The following is a 13,878-nucleotide window of genomic DNA, read 5'->3' as shown; positions in this document are numbered from 1 at the left end:
AAGCAGTGTGAAGTGTGCAGAGCAATGTTTTGCTGTCTCTCTCTGTTGTAGGAAGGAGAAATCGGGCCGAATTGTTCGGCTGAAATCAAGGTGACCTTCAAACCCCTGGAAGCACTGGAGTATGGAAGTGTGGCTTACTGCAGCATCTCAGGTGCAGCTCCTTTGCCCTGCTTCTCTGCCCCTCAGTGAAGCCATGGTGCAAGCCTGAGCCCACTGGGCTCCCATGGAGCTGTTGGGAAGAGTCCCTGGTCAGCAGGGCAGTGCTGGCACATCCCCCCTGGCCCTGCAGCTTCTAGGGAGTCTCCCGTGCCAGGCCAGGGCTCAGAATGCTGGGTCTGCCTTACTGATCCCAGAACAGTCCAGGCAGTGCAGGGAGAGGTTTTTATGCTGTGGCTTTGCCAGCATTTCCTCAAAGGCCAGAGAGCTCCAGAGCAGAAGAGCTTTAGTGAACAAGCACTGAGCCCCTCCAGGCCCCTGGCCTCCAGGATGGGTCCATTTGACATGTATCCATCACCAGGTGGTAGGAGCTGAGTTAGAAATCGGCTCCCTGAGCCTGGACCACCTCCCAGTGCCCAGACAGCAGCAGAGCAGAGGTGGCTGAGCCCCACTGAGCCCAGGCTGTTTGTAGAAGGAGCAGCCTTGGCCAGCACCTGCTCCTCTCCCTGTGTGGCAGTTGTCACTTTGCAGCTCTCAGTCTGTGCAAATAGAACACAGTGCTGAGTGTCCCAAGGGGAGGACTTGGGCAACAAAGTCCTGTGCTGCTGGGCCAGGGAGTTTGGTCATTGCCAAACTCTGTGTGAGCTTTGTGTCTTCACTGAATGGATTTCAAAGCTGCTCTGGGTGCATGGGAAGGAAACCACAGAATCACAGTATGGTAAGGATGGAATGGACCCTAAAGATCATCTAGTCCCAAGGCCCCTGCCATGGGCAGGGACACCTCCCCGTCCTGGTTCTGGGCAAATTTGGGAGAGAACCCCCAAAGGGCTCCTCTAGGAAATCGGATTCTATCGCCCCTCCCCCAACCGGTCCAGGAGAAAATACCTCCTTGGAGAAAAGTGGAAAAAACTGTTTATTAAACAAGAAAACCTAAACAATATTAAACAATAAAACCCCTTGCTGCTCCAAAAGAGATGACAAACCCAGAAAGGCCCCTCCCCAGATTCCAGTTCAGCTCACTCAGTCCCTTATCAGTCCCTCTGGCGCTGGAAATCCCGTGGCCCAAGCCTCGGCCTGGCCCACTGGTGCGAGCTGCTGGTGCTCTTATGGTTGTTCAGTCCAGAGCAGGTGTGAACAGGTCCAAAGAAAGGGAAAAATAAGGAAAAAAAAAAAACAAAAACCCACAGTCCTGGGAACTTCTTTGCCTCAGCTAGCTAAACTAACTAAAAGCAAAAAAAAAAAAAAAAAAAAGAGAGCCCTGTCCTGCCGTCTGTTCATCTGCAGGCAATGCAGTCCAGGAGCAGGAATGTGTAGGAGTGAGTTCAGTGTCTGAAAAACAAACTGCGCGCCTCCTCTCCCCCCCTCAATCCTTGGAGCAAGTCTTAAAGGTGCAAAACTTACTATTCAGCATAAACGGAACAAGATGATTGGGGATAAAAGTATCATACAGTCAACCTAGGACATGTCCCCTTGGTTCCCATGGGTCCCAAGGTGTCAGAAGAGTCTCCATTGTTCCATGAAGCCCCCAAAGTCACTGTGCTCCCCTTGGTTCCACAGGGCCCCACAGTGTAACAATGGACTCTTGGCTCCATGAGGTTCTTCAGTCACAATGGTCTCCTTGGATCCACAGTGTCACCATGGTCCCTTTGTTCCATGAGGTTCTGCAGTAGAACACGGTCACCTTGGTTCCATGAGGTTCTGCTGTGTCACCATGGTCCCTTTGTTCCATGAGGTTCTGCAGTAGAACACGGTCACCTTGGTTCCATGAGGTTCTGCTGTGTCACAATGGACCCATGGTTCCACAAGGCCTTGCTGTGTCACAATGGCCCCTTGGTTCCAAGAGGTTTCTCAGGGTCACAATGATCTCCTTGGATCCGCAGTTTCACCAGGGGCCATTGGTTCAGTGTGGCCCAGTGTGCCAAAATGGATTTTGTTTCCAGGGGGTTCTGCAGTGTCACAATGGACCCTTTGGTCCAGGAGTTGGCACAGTGTCACAGCTGACTCCTTGGTTCCGTGAGGCCCTGCCACCACCACATCTCCAAAACATCAGAATAAGACTCCTTAACACTAATTTGCTATTTAAGAGGGGATCATTTATTCAGGCCTGAGGTCTAGTGAGGGATAACTCCTAACCTTATGTGGACATGTAATTCTCCAGTGTGTTGCTTATATAGAGTTGCTAAATGTGTATTACAATTTACCCATTACCATAAAACCCACCCCAAGTTCCCAGATTTAGTCCTGCTTTTATCTATCACTGCATTCTTTAGCCAGATGTCTTCTTCTTCTCTTCCAACCATCCTTCCTGGGAAAGCAGCCCCTGCATGCCTTGGTCCTGTGCTAAAAGTTCACTGGCATGGTAAAAATTGAATTAACCCTTTTGGTCTCAAGGCTGAGGCTTTGTGTGGGCAGGCAGAGGCAGGCACGGGGCAGAGCTGTCAGCAAAGGAAGGGGCCAGCCAGGTGGGGCAGCCGGGGGATGAGCACAGCCTGCAGGGACAGAGGCCAGGGCAGGGACACCGTAGGACAGCCTGGGCTGCACAGGGCACAGGGATGGGCAGCAGCTGCCAGGCCCTGACAGAGCCAGCTTGGGCAGCACTTTGGCCATGGCTGCTGGCCCTGGGCCTGAGGCCACGAGGGGACAAGTGACCCTGGCAGCCCTGGGGCCTCATTGCCTCCTTGTCCCTGCTCAGCAGCCTGGCAGGGGCCGCTCCATGGTCCTGCCCTTGGCATTGCCCATCCCCACATCCCAGTGCCAATCCTGGGAAGAGCCCTGAGCAAGAGGGAGGGACAGGATCTGCCTTGCCAGGGGCTGGGGCTCAGGCCTTGGCCCTTTGCATTCCTGAAACACATCCCCACCATTTCCCTCATCCAACCCCTGGCACTCAGAGCAGGTGAGGAATGGAGTCACATCCAGGGGTGTCCCCAGGGCTCAGGACTGGGGCCAGGTCAGTGAAATCTCTTTATTGCTGATCTGGATGAGGCCATTGAGGGCACCCTCAGTCAGTTCCCAGGTGAGCCCAAGCTGGGTGGGAGTGTGGCTGTGCTGGAGGGCAGGAAGCTCTGCAGAGGGATCAGGACAGGCTGGAGCCATGGGCCCAGGACAATGGGATGAGGTTCACCAGGGCCAAGGGCTGGCTCCTGCCTTGGGCTCACAACCACCCCAAATCCCTGACTGCCCTGCCCCTGATCCCCACAGCCTGCCCTGGTTCCTTCATCCCTGCATTGCCAGGGACTTTCTGGGACAGGGGAGCTCTGCTCTGGCTATGGAGGGAGGTGCAAGTGCTGCCACTGGATTGGGAACCACAACTCATCAGGTTTGTGTCCTTTGGGGGTCAGGAAATGGTGGGACTCAGAGGCACAGAAAGTTTTTCTTCATGGCCAACAGACTACAGTTTTACAGGACACAATTTAATAACAATCACGTTCTTCCCTGAGCCATGTGCAATGTCCCAGCAATGTCTGATGAGTGCACCATCCACAGGTGATTTCCATACTAAAATTAATTTTAGACAGAGGTGGTTCTGTGATAGATATAAACACAATTAGGTCCTTGTATCAGGATGCTCGTCCTGGAGTGGAGGCAAAACAGCTCAAAGAATTCCCAATTTGCAAAGCTGTCAGTGGTGGATGGAGAAGGGAGGTCAGGCTCCTCCTGGTGTTGAGGAAATGCTGAAACCAGCCTGACTCATTTCATCTCCTCCTGTCCTGGTTGCTCTCCCCTTTTTCCCCTCCCACCCATTGGTTTTTCTCTCCCACCAGGCCCCACAGGGAAGAGCCTGGCTCTATGTTCTCCATCACCTCCTTGGTGGCACTGCCAGGCTGGGATGAGGAGCCCCTCAGCCTTCCCTGCTCCGGGCTGGACAAGCCCAGCTCCCTCTGCCTCTGCTCACAGCCCAAGGGCTCCAGCCCCACCTTGGAGGCCCTTCCCAGACCCTGCTCCAGCTGCCAGACATCTTTCCTGCCCTGGGGAACCCAACCCAGGCCACAGTGACCTGGATAATCCCTGTCCTTGTTGTCCTGGTCACACAGCCCAGCCCCTTGTCCCCAAGTCAGGCTCTGGGGTGGATCCTGTGGAACATCCTTTGGTGGAGGCTGTGGCTCCAGGTGGGCCAGGGGAATCCCGTGGGACAGGGACCCCGCTGGGCATGGACAGCCTTGGACTTGTTGGGAGAAACTGTGAGGGGGAGCTGGGGCAGAGTGACCAACCCAGTGACCTCACACAGCCCTGCTGGGATGTCACACAGCCCCTCTGTGATGTCACAGCCTGCCCTGTGATGTCATAGCCCATTCTCTGATGTCACACAGCTGGTCTCTGATGTCACTGCAGAGTCTGTGATGTCATAGTCTGCTCTGTGATGTCAGACCTCTGCCCTGTGATGTCACAGCCTTCTCTGTGATGTCACAGACCATTCTCTTATGTCACAGAGCTGGTCTCTGATGTCACACCAGAGTCGGTGATGTAATAATCTCCTCTGTGATGTCAGACCTCTGCCTTGTGATGTCACAGCTGGCTCTGTGATGTCACAGAGGCTATCTATGATGTCATAGCTGCTCAATGACCTCACATAACCCACTCTGTGATGTCATAGCCCACCCTGTGACCTTATGTTACCAGATGATAAATTGTCTCCACCAGGTGAGCTGACACCTGGAGCTTGTTCTCCAAAACCCCAGGCCTATGGAAACCACACAATTGAGTGAGAAGGGGAACTGGAAGTTCACCAGCCTCAGTGTCCTGCCAGCTCAGCCAGGCCCACTGGAACATTGGGGTCCATGACCACCAGGGACCACCAGAGAGAACCCCAGGACAGAAGGGCATGGGTAAAGGGGAGGGGAAATATGTTAATGATTTTGGGGAAATGATTATCACATGTGTGAAAAAGAAGAAGAAAATCACCAGATTTGCAGATGACACCAAGCTGGGTGAGAGTGTGGATCTGCTGGAGGGTAGGAGGGCTCTGCAGAGGGCCCTGGACAGGCTGGATCCGGGGCCCAAATCCAACAAGGTGAGGTTTAACAAGTCCAAGTGCCGAGTCCTGTACTTTGGCCACAACAACCCCTGCAGCACTACAGGCTGGGGACAGAGTGGCTGGACAGCAGCCAGGCAGAGAGAGACCTGCAGGGACTGGTGGACAGCAGGCTGGACATGAGCCAGCAGTGTGCCCAGGTGGCCAAGAAGGCCAAGGCTCCTGGCCTGGATCAGGAATGGTGTGGCCAGCAGGAGCAGGGCAGTGATTCTGCACCTGTTATGGGAACAGGTTGGGCAGTACCTCGAGTGTTGTGTCCAGTTCTGGGCCCCCAATTTAGGAAGGACATGGAGGGGCTGGAGTGTGTCCAGAGAAGGGCAACAAGGCTGGGGATGGGTCTGAAATACAAATCTTGTAAGGAGTGGCTGAGGGAGCTGGGGTTGTTTATCCTGGAGAAGCGGAGGCTCAGGGGAGACAAGGTGATGTCAGGGCATAGGTTGGATTTGATGATCTCCAAGGTCTTTTCCAACATTGCTGATTCTGGGATTCTCTGAAACCACCCTTGGAGCAGTTGCAGGATGAGCCCTGGGCCTCCTCTTCAGAAGCTCCAGCAGCCCAGGTCCCTCAGCTTCTCCTGCCAGCCCCAAAGCCCATCCTGTCAGTCCTGCAGAGCCTCTGCAGCTCCTCCTCATTGCCCAGAATGGGGAGCCCCAGAGCCAGACACAGCAGCCCAGATGTGCCCCCCTGGCTCCTAGTGCCTCTGGCAGGGGAGCAGCAGGAGGCACTGGAGGAGCATGCAGACAATTCCTGCAGCACTTGTGGGATGATCCTGCTCCCCAAGGGATGTTCCCATGGTGCCAAGTCAGGAACTGCAATGGGGAGTGGGGCCAGAGAGGGAAGGGCAAACAGGGATGGGCTGTTTGCAGGGAAGGGAACGGGGTGGGCAAGAGGAAGAAATCTGAACCAGGAACAGTAAGGAAAGCAATGGTGAAGCCAAGGAAATGCTCAGGGCAGTTTGGGGCTGGCTGCCAGGCAGCCCTGGCTCTGAGCAACAGCGTCTGCTGTGGGACAGGAAGCTCCCAGCCCATGGGAAAGAACTTTCTGGCTGACTGCAGAGGCCAGGACAAAGCTGAGTGGTTTCCCTGGTGTCCCCCAGCCCTTGCTGGCCCCAGGGGCTGATGGCATTTGTGCTCCCTCAGGTTCATGTCCCCACACCAACAGCATGGGGGTGCTCCCCCTGCTCTGTGCAATGCAAACAGGGGCTCCTGAGCCAGTGCTGCCGTGTCTGTGCCTGCAAGGATGGGGCACCTGTGTGAGCTGGGGGAGAGGCCAGGGCTGCAGAGGGGGGATGTTGTTGGCAGCTCCATGAGGACGCTCTGGGACGCTGCCCTGGGCTGTCCAGCGCACTGGGGATGGATCAGCCCCTGCTCTGCTGCTCCTTCCCATCTCCCCCAGGGCCCCTGCAGAGCACCAGCCATGCTGTTTGCCCCCAGCCTGCCCACGGCCACCCTGGGGCTGCTCACGGGGGTTTTCTGTGCTCAGCATTGTTCCTGGGTGTGTTTTTGAGAGAGCCTGGGCAAGGAGCCTGGAGCCCCCAGGGCCTGGCCTGAGGTGTCAGCGCTGCCCCAGCAGTGCCCATGGCCTGTCCCTGCTGCAGCCCTGGCACTGCCACCCTCAGGGCTGTGCCCGGCCCCGAGAGCACTCAGGCCCTACAGCAACACCAGGGCCACCAGGGCAGCGGGGCAGGGCCACGGGAGCAGCACTGGCAACACCAAGTGCTGCTGCTGCTGGGCACAGCTGCTGTGCCAGCACTGATCTGCCCCCAGCTCTGCACACAGACATTGCTGCTGCAGCTCCAAAGAAGGCAACACAAGGGCATCTCTGCAGAAAACTTTGCTGGGACATCCTTTAGTTCCTTTAAAGCCACCTAAAGCGCAGCCCTGCATTGGAACAGTCTTTGGCCACAGGGAAGGTAGAGAGAAATGAAATGAGAAATGGCACCAAGAATGACATTTAATTTTGGACAATATGAAAAAAGTAAAACAAAGAAAAATTACATCAGAAATGAAACCAACAAGAAGTATCAAAGATGACTTTTATTACAAGTGATTTGCAGACACTGACCAGTTCTTTAATGTTTCTGAAAGCAGCCAGAAATCATTCTCCACACTGCAGCCTTGAGCTCCTGGTTCCTCAGGCTGTAGATGAGGGGGTTCAGGGCTGGAGGCACCAGCGAGTATAGAACTGACAGGGCCAGATCCAGGGATGGGGAGGAAATGGAGGGTGGCTTCAGGTGAGCAAATATGGCAGTACTGGTGAACAGGGAGACCACAGCCAAGTGAGGGAGGCAGGTGGAAAAGGCTTTGTGCTGTCCCTGCTCAGAGGGGATCATCAGCACTGAAGATCTGCACATAGGAGAAAACAATGAACACAAAACAACCAATGGCTAAACAGGCACTAACTGCAATGAGTTCAAGTTCCCTGAGGCTGGAGTGTGAGCAGGAGAGCTTGAGGATCTGGGGGATTTCACAGAAGAACTGGCCCAGGACATTGCCATGGCACAGGGGCAGGGAAAATGTATTTGCCGTGTGCATGAGAGCATTGAGAAAGGCACTGGCCCAGGCAGCTGCTGCCATGTGGGCACAAGCTCTGCTGCCCAGGAGGGTCCCGTGGTGCAGGGGTTTGCAGATGGACACGTAGCGGTCGTAGCACATGATGGTCAGGAGGGAAAACTCTGCTGAGATGAAGAACAAAAATAAAAAGAGCTGTGCAGCACATCCTGTGTAGGAGATGGTCCTGGTGTCCCAGAGGGAATTGTGCATGGCTTTGGGGACAGTGGTGCAGATGGAGCCCAGGTCAGTGAGGGCCAGGTTGAGCAGGAAGAAGAACATGGGCGTGTGCAGGTGGTGGCCGCAGGCTACGGCGCTGATGATGAGGCCGTTGCCCAGGAGGGCAGCCAGGGAGATGCCCAGCAAGAGGCAGAAGTGCAGGAGCTGCAGCTGCCGCGTGTCTGCCAAGGCCAGCAGGAGGAAGTGGCTGATGGAGCTGCTGTTGGACATTTACGGTGCCTTGACATGGGGATCTGTAAAAAAAGGAATCATGGAATAGTTGGGCTTGGAGAAGATTTTAAATATCCCAGCACAGCCTGAGGGCACTTTCCCCCCACTGCCTGCCCAGGGCTCTGCTGCCTGGAGCTGTCCCTGCCAGCAGCTGCTTCCCTGTGCCCAGGGCTGGGCCCTGCCAGTGCTGCCAGGGTCCAGCCCAGCCCTGGGGGCTCAGCTCTGCCCTGAAGACCCCTCCCAGCTCTGGCACAGCCCAAGGGCAGCTCTGGCTCTGCAGGCTCAGATGGCAACATCAGAGCAAACCTGAGCAGGCTGGAAAAGCAACACTGATGGTGCCTCTAAGGGGCCCTGTGCTGATTTCTGTCACTGCCTGGTTTATTCAGATCTGTGATATATTTTTTTTATTTTCAACCTGAACTGAGAGATAAATATCTTTGGGCAATTTCCCATCCAGGCAACCCAGAGCAGTAGATAAATAAAGCAGGATTTTCCCTTTTATGCAGCCCCTCCCTTGCTGTGCTCCCTGTATAATCTACATGGAAATGTTCTGCAGTTAAATGCCATGATGGGAGCAGTCCTGACCAATGCAGCATCCTCCCCACAGAAGGAGAAGCCTTACCAGCTGTATCTTCCCAGCCAGATCTTGTCCCCTAGTGCTGGGAGCAGCTCCCGGGCTGGCTGAGAGCTGTCCCTGGCAGGCAGCAGAGTCCCTGCCCCAGCACAGTGCCCTGGGCTGCAGGACCCTGCTCTGCAGGACAGCCCTGGGCACCCCTGGCTGCTCTGCACAAGAGAGAATCAGAGAATGTACTCACAGAGTCTGCAGGCATTGGGAAGTTGCAGCTTTAGGAGATGGCTCCAGGAGCTGCAGCTGCATTGTCCTGCAGCCAGAGGTTCCTGTGCCAAGGGCTGGCAGTGATTGTGGCCCAGGCACTTCTCAGCACCTTCCCAGCCCTGACTGATTGAAGCTCTCTGTGCCTCTGTGCTGTGCTTGGGGTGGCTGCAGGCAGTGCCCCAGCCCTGCTGGGCTGGGAGAAAAGCTTCTCATCAAGAGAAATGTGCTTTTGAAGCTCTTCTTGGTTACCAGGAGCTGCCTCTGGGCCAGGAGCCCAGCTCAGCTCAGCAGCACAGACACAGCACAAGGACTTTAATGACCCTCTGGGGCTTTGTGCTCAGGCTCTGAACATCAGTCCCTGAGAGGGAGCTGAAGAAACCTCTCCAGAACTCCAAGTCAGAATCCACCTCCAAAGTTTCTTGAACTTTTAATGGGTCCCACTGAGGGACACGACTGAGAAAGTGTCCCCAGGCCCCAGGCAGAGCAGAGAACTGGAGGCAGTGATGACAGCTGGGGACAAAGAGAAGCCAAGTCTTGGTGCCCTGGGGCACAGCAGGGTCTGTGCCACCAAGGGCTGGGAGGAGACACCTTGTCCTGAGGCACTGGGGCCTCCTGGCACAGCCCCAGCCAGGCTGGGCACTGTCAGCCCCTTGTCCTGCCCTCAGCATCCCCCCCTAGCCCACATCCCAGTGGCCTCAAGGATCTGCTGGAAGGAGTCCCTGGGGAGCTTTGCTCAGCAATGGCCCTGGGGGCTCCTGAATGCTCCCAGGGACTGCAGGGTTTTCAAAGGACTTTGGGTTTGGCTTTTGCCTTGGAGTCTCTGAGAGGTGTGAGCAATCATGGCCTCCAATTACCTGCTGTAATTAGTCCCTGGAGAGGCTTTGTCAGTAACAGCACTCAGTGGGGCTCATTAATGCTTCAAGGTACTTCAGTTCTTTTAAGGTACTTGGTGTTTCCCTTTGGATACAGACTCTGTGAGAGGTTTGTGCAATCATGGCCCCAATTATCTGCTTTAATGAGTCCTTGGAGAGCTTTGTACTGACACTCAGAGGGGCTCATTAATGCTTTGAGATACTCAAGGTGTTTAAGGTACTTTGGAATTTCCTTCCCACACTGAGTCTCTGAGAAGTTTTTGTTCAGTCCTTGCCTCCAGTTTTCTCCTCCAAGGAGCCCATGAGGAGCCTGTGTTGGGGATGGACCTCAGTGGGACCCATTCATGCCTTGAGCCACTTTGGGTGTTTTTTCTGCCTTTGGCTCCTGGAATGGTTTGTGCAATCTCCTCTCAGGCCCTGAGGCTCCAGGGCTCAGCTCCAAATGCACAGTGAGGCTCATTAGGATCAAACAAGTCCTGACAAACCATGGCTCTGCCTTGATTTCCCTCTGCTCCTGTGCAGTTCATCAGGGAGGTTTCTGTAGTGGTTTTGGCCAATGCATCAATAAGTGTGGTGGGTTCAGAGCTGGCTAATTACCAGTGCACTCACTGGAATATCCTTACTCATTTCCTGTTGTGAGATAGGAGTAGGACAAAGGCCAAGTAGGCTCAGAACTTTAATAGGATATAAAGAAAATGTTATTAACAGTAGCTAAAAGAGCAATAAGAATCAGAACAAAACTTCCAGAAGACTTCTCTCCCTACAACCTTTTCTTTCTTACTGACAATGCAAGGAGACAAAACCTAAAATTTTCAGTCAGTTTACCACCTCTACAATATTCTTTTTTTTAGTTCACTTAAGGAGAGAGGTTCCTCTTGTAAATGTTGTGGAGACTTCTCCACAAGAAAACTGTTCTCTCATGGCTTTTAATTTCCATGAATAGCAGCCACCTGGAAAAATTTGTCAAGTCCCTCCCATTTTTCATAGCTTTTCCCACAGCTGTGTTTATGGGCCATGTCAGCTTGTGGGATATTAGTTTAAAGATGAGCTGTTTACGAGCAGAGGTTCTCTTCATCTATTTCTGAAATCATCTTCATCTTTGGGAAGAGAGGTCTTGTCTCCCCGAGGGCACAGGGTCTCATCACTCTGCTCTTTTCTCTGTACAAACTTCTCATGGGATCACAGATACTTCAACATTTGCTTACTTTAGCATGGAGGCCTTTGCTGAACAAGTCATCTCCCCATACTTTTCAATCATAGGGAAAAAGAGAGTCTGATGTATCAATTACATCCTTCTCCATAGCATTACAAGAGGATTTTAGCCCCAAGATCAAGGCATCTCCTCATCCCTCCCATCTGGGACTCAGCTTCTTCTTCACGGACCTTGGTGTGTTCACGTTGCCCCTCTCTGTGCCTGCACTTTGTCCTTTTCTCTCACTCGAGGGAGGATGGAAGCACTGACAGAGTTCATATCTCACCCGGGGCCTGCAGATGGTTCCGTGACCCCGGCCGAGCTCGGTCCTTGGGCCGGAGCTGTTTTACCATGGAGGTTTCTGCAGCGGCTGCGCTGGGGCTGTGTCAGGATGGGCCGCGCTGGGGCAGGGCCAGGATCTCAGCAGCCAGGCCAGAACACAGCAGCAGCTCGGCCGGGGGCCGATGGCTTCTCCTCCCCCTGCCCGGGGGTTGTGGGTGAACCCCAACGGTGGCAGAACCTTGGCCGAGCCGGCCCGGCCCGGGGCTGCTCCTGGGGCCCGGCGGATCCTGGCTCGGCCCGGGCTGGCGGCGGGGCAGGGCTCAGCAGTGCCCAGATGTTGGAACTGCAGCCATGGCCCGGCCCGGCCTGGGCCCCGCGGCCTCCCCTGCCCTGCCCGGCAGCCGATGGGGCCTGGCGGGGTCCCTGGGAAGGGGCCCGGCCCCACGGCAGGAGCCGCCTGGGCTGCCCTGGCTGAGACGGGGGCTGGGTCAGCCTTGTTACCTCTGTGCCAGCCAGAAGGGAAAGAGACCCTCCCAGGCTTTTTCATCTTTAACGTGTGTCTTCACAGGGCCGTGAAGACCACTTCCTTAGTTTCCTTAGTGGTTTAACAGATTGTCAGTTCTCAAAGCTAATTATTGATTGGTTTTTTTCATTGGAGGAAATTGCTTCTCTTAGAACATCACTTCAGTGAAGCAAAACCACCAAACAGCACAGAGCACAGAGTTCCATTGTCCATATATAGTGGTCACATGCCCGATGTTATGAGTTAAAAAGGGTTACCCATTTTTTTAAAAAAGGTTGTAGAAATACAAGTTTAACCCGTAGTGGCAGAGGAGAGTTCTTTGTTAGCTTCATGTTTTAATGACCTATTAAGAGTAGGTCGTTAACTCTCTATTGTTGAGAATTCCCCTTTTTGTATCAGTACCACCCTGCCTGGGCCAGGTGGATGGCCCTTCTCGGCCAGTGAAAGGAGGGAACAACGGCAGACATGCAAAGTAACCTCAGACTCAGCATGCCACGAGAAGGACCTCCACCACACTTACCGAAAAAAACCCAAAAGTGACAAGCCAATACAGAATTAGGAGATCAAAGTGATGTCTAAACATGAGGACAAAGGTCCAGAGCCTGCAGAGACACTGAGAACCTTTGTTGCCCCTTGCCCCAGACTAAAAGGACCTTGGCTAGAGCCAGTACCCTAGACAGAAAACCCAAGAAGCAGAATTAGGGGAATATCCCCACTGCTTTCGTGGGGACAGGACCCCCAGCTCTGCCCCCTAGTCGACGAAGCTGCATTTTCCTCCTCCTCCGAGCCACTCCTGGGAGCGACAAAGGTGTGACGGCAGACCCGTCTTACCTCTCAACCTGAGCTGATCGCTTTTAATAAAGGCATTGAAAAGGAGAAAGATCTCCTGCCCTATTTATTTCAGTGCTGGTCTCTCCCTGCTGGATGCTGTGGATGAACTCGTGAATGAGCTGTAGGAGAAGGGCAAGAATCCGGGGATGTTTCATGGACTGCTCCACACACAGTGCTCGGCTGAGCAGGGACAGCAGGCCCAACCCAGCTGGGGATGGCTGCAGGTACCTGAGCTGTGCTGCGGAAGCGGCCACGGCTGGATTCCTGCTCTCCCGTGCGCTCCAGGGCTGCATCTGGCAAAGAGCAAGCACAGACAGAGCTGAGGGGCTGCGGGAGAGGCCGGAGAACACAGCCCAGCCCTGCGCTCCCCAGGCAGGGAGACCCCCGGGATGCCCCGGGGGATGGAGCACAGCCACTGAGGGGTGTCTGCGCAGCCCCTCTTCCGTCCTGTCCGTGGGCATGTCCCCAGGGCATGGGATGGCATGGGATGGGACCAAGTTGGCTGCAGGCTCCAGCCCTGCGGCCCAGCTCTGCCACTCACCCTCCTGTGGTGGCTGGAACGGCACCACCTCTTCAGTATCCTGTGCTGGGGCAGCTCCAGGGCCTTCTTCCTCCTCCTCCTCCTCGTCCAGCCAGGCCAGCTTGGGCACTCTCGGGGGTCTCTGCTCCATGTCACTGACTGGAGATACTTGCAGGAGAGATGTCCTGGAAAAGCTCCGGGGCACCAAGTCCCACGCTCTTCCCTTGAGGGCAGCTGCAGAACAGAAGCCTCAGAAGGCCACAGGTCAGTGAGTCCTCTGCTCGGGCCTCGAGCTCAGCCTCAGGAACAAGGCCACAGAAAAGCTCCGGGTCAGACGGGAACGAGTGCGCTGTCAGGGGCTCCTCACGGCACCGCTCTGTCCCGTTCTGAGCCGTTGCGTGTTCCAAGCACCCGGGCAAGCTTCTATTTCCCACGTGTCACAAAGGGCCCTTGGACACCGGCTTCCATTCCGTGCCATGGTGACCGTGCTGCAGTGTGCCACCCAGGGCCCTTGCACACACTGCCACCTGCCCTGGGGCTGCCCCCAGCCCACCCAAAGTGGCCCAGGCTGGAAGGAATCCCTGGCCCAAAGGGTCTAAGACAGCCCGACAGGATCTTTAGGAAGGGCTCAGACCATCA

At 54.9% G+C, this 13,878-nt stretch overlaps 1 pseudogene; it reads right to left on the bottom strand.

Moving 5' to 3' along the window:
* Positions 1-3,700: 3,700 nt before the first annotated feature.
* Positions 3,701-8,162, bottom strand: LOC132334609 (olfactory receptor 14J1-like; annotated as a pseudogene).
* Between the last annotated feature and the right edge of the window lie 5,716 nt (positions 8,163-13,878).

This window comes from Haemorhous mexicanus, chromosome 16 (genome assembly GCF_027477595.1).
Source record: "Haemorhous mexicanus isolate bHaeMex1 chromosome 16, bHaeMex1.pri, whole genome shotgun sequence".
NCBI lineage: Eukaryota > Metazoa > Chordata > Aves > Passeriformes > Fringillidae > Haemorhous > Haemorhous mexicanus.
The sequence above is the reverse complement of the archived record's forward strand: the minus strand, read 5'-3'. Positions and strand labels throughout refer to the sequence as shown.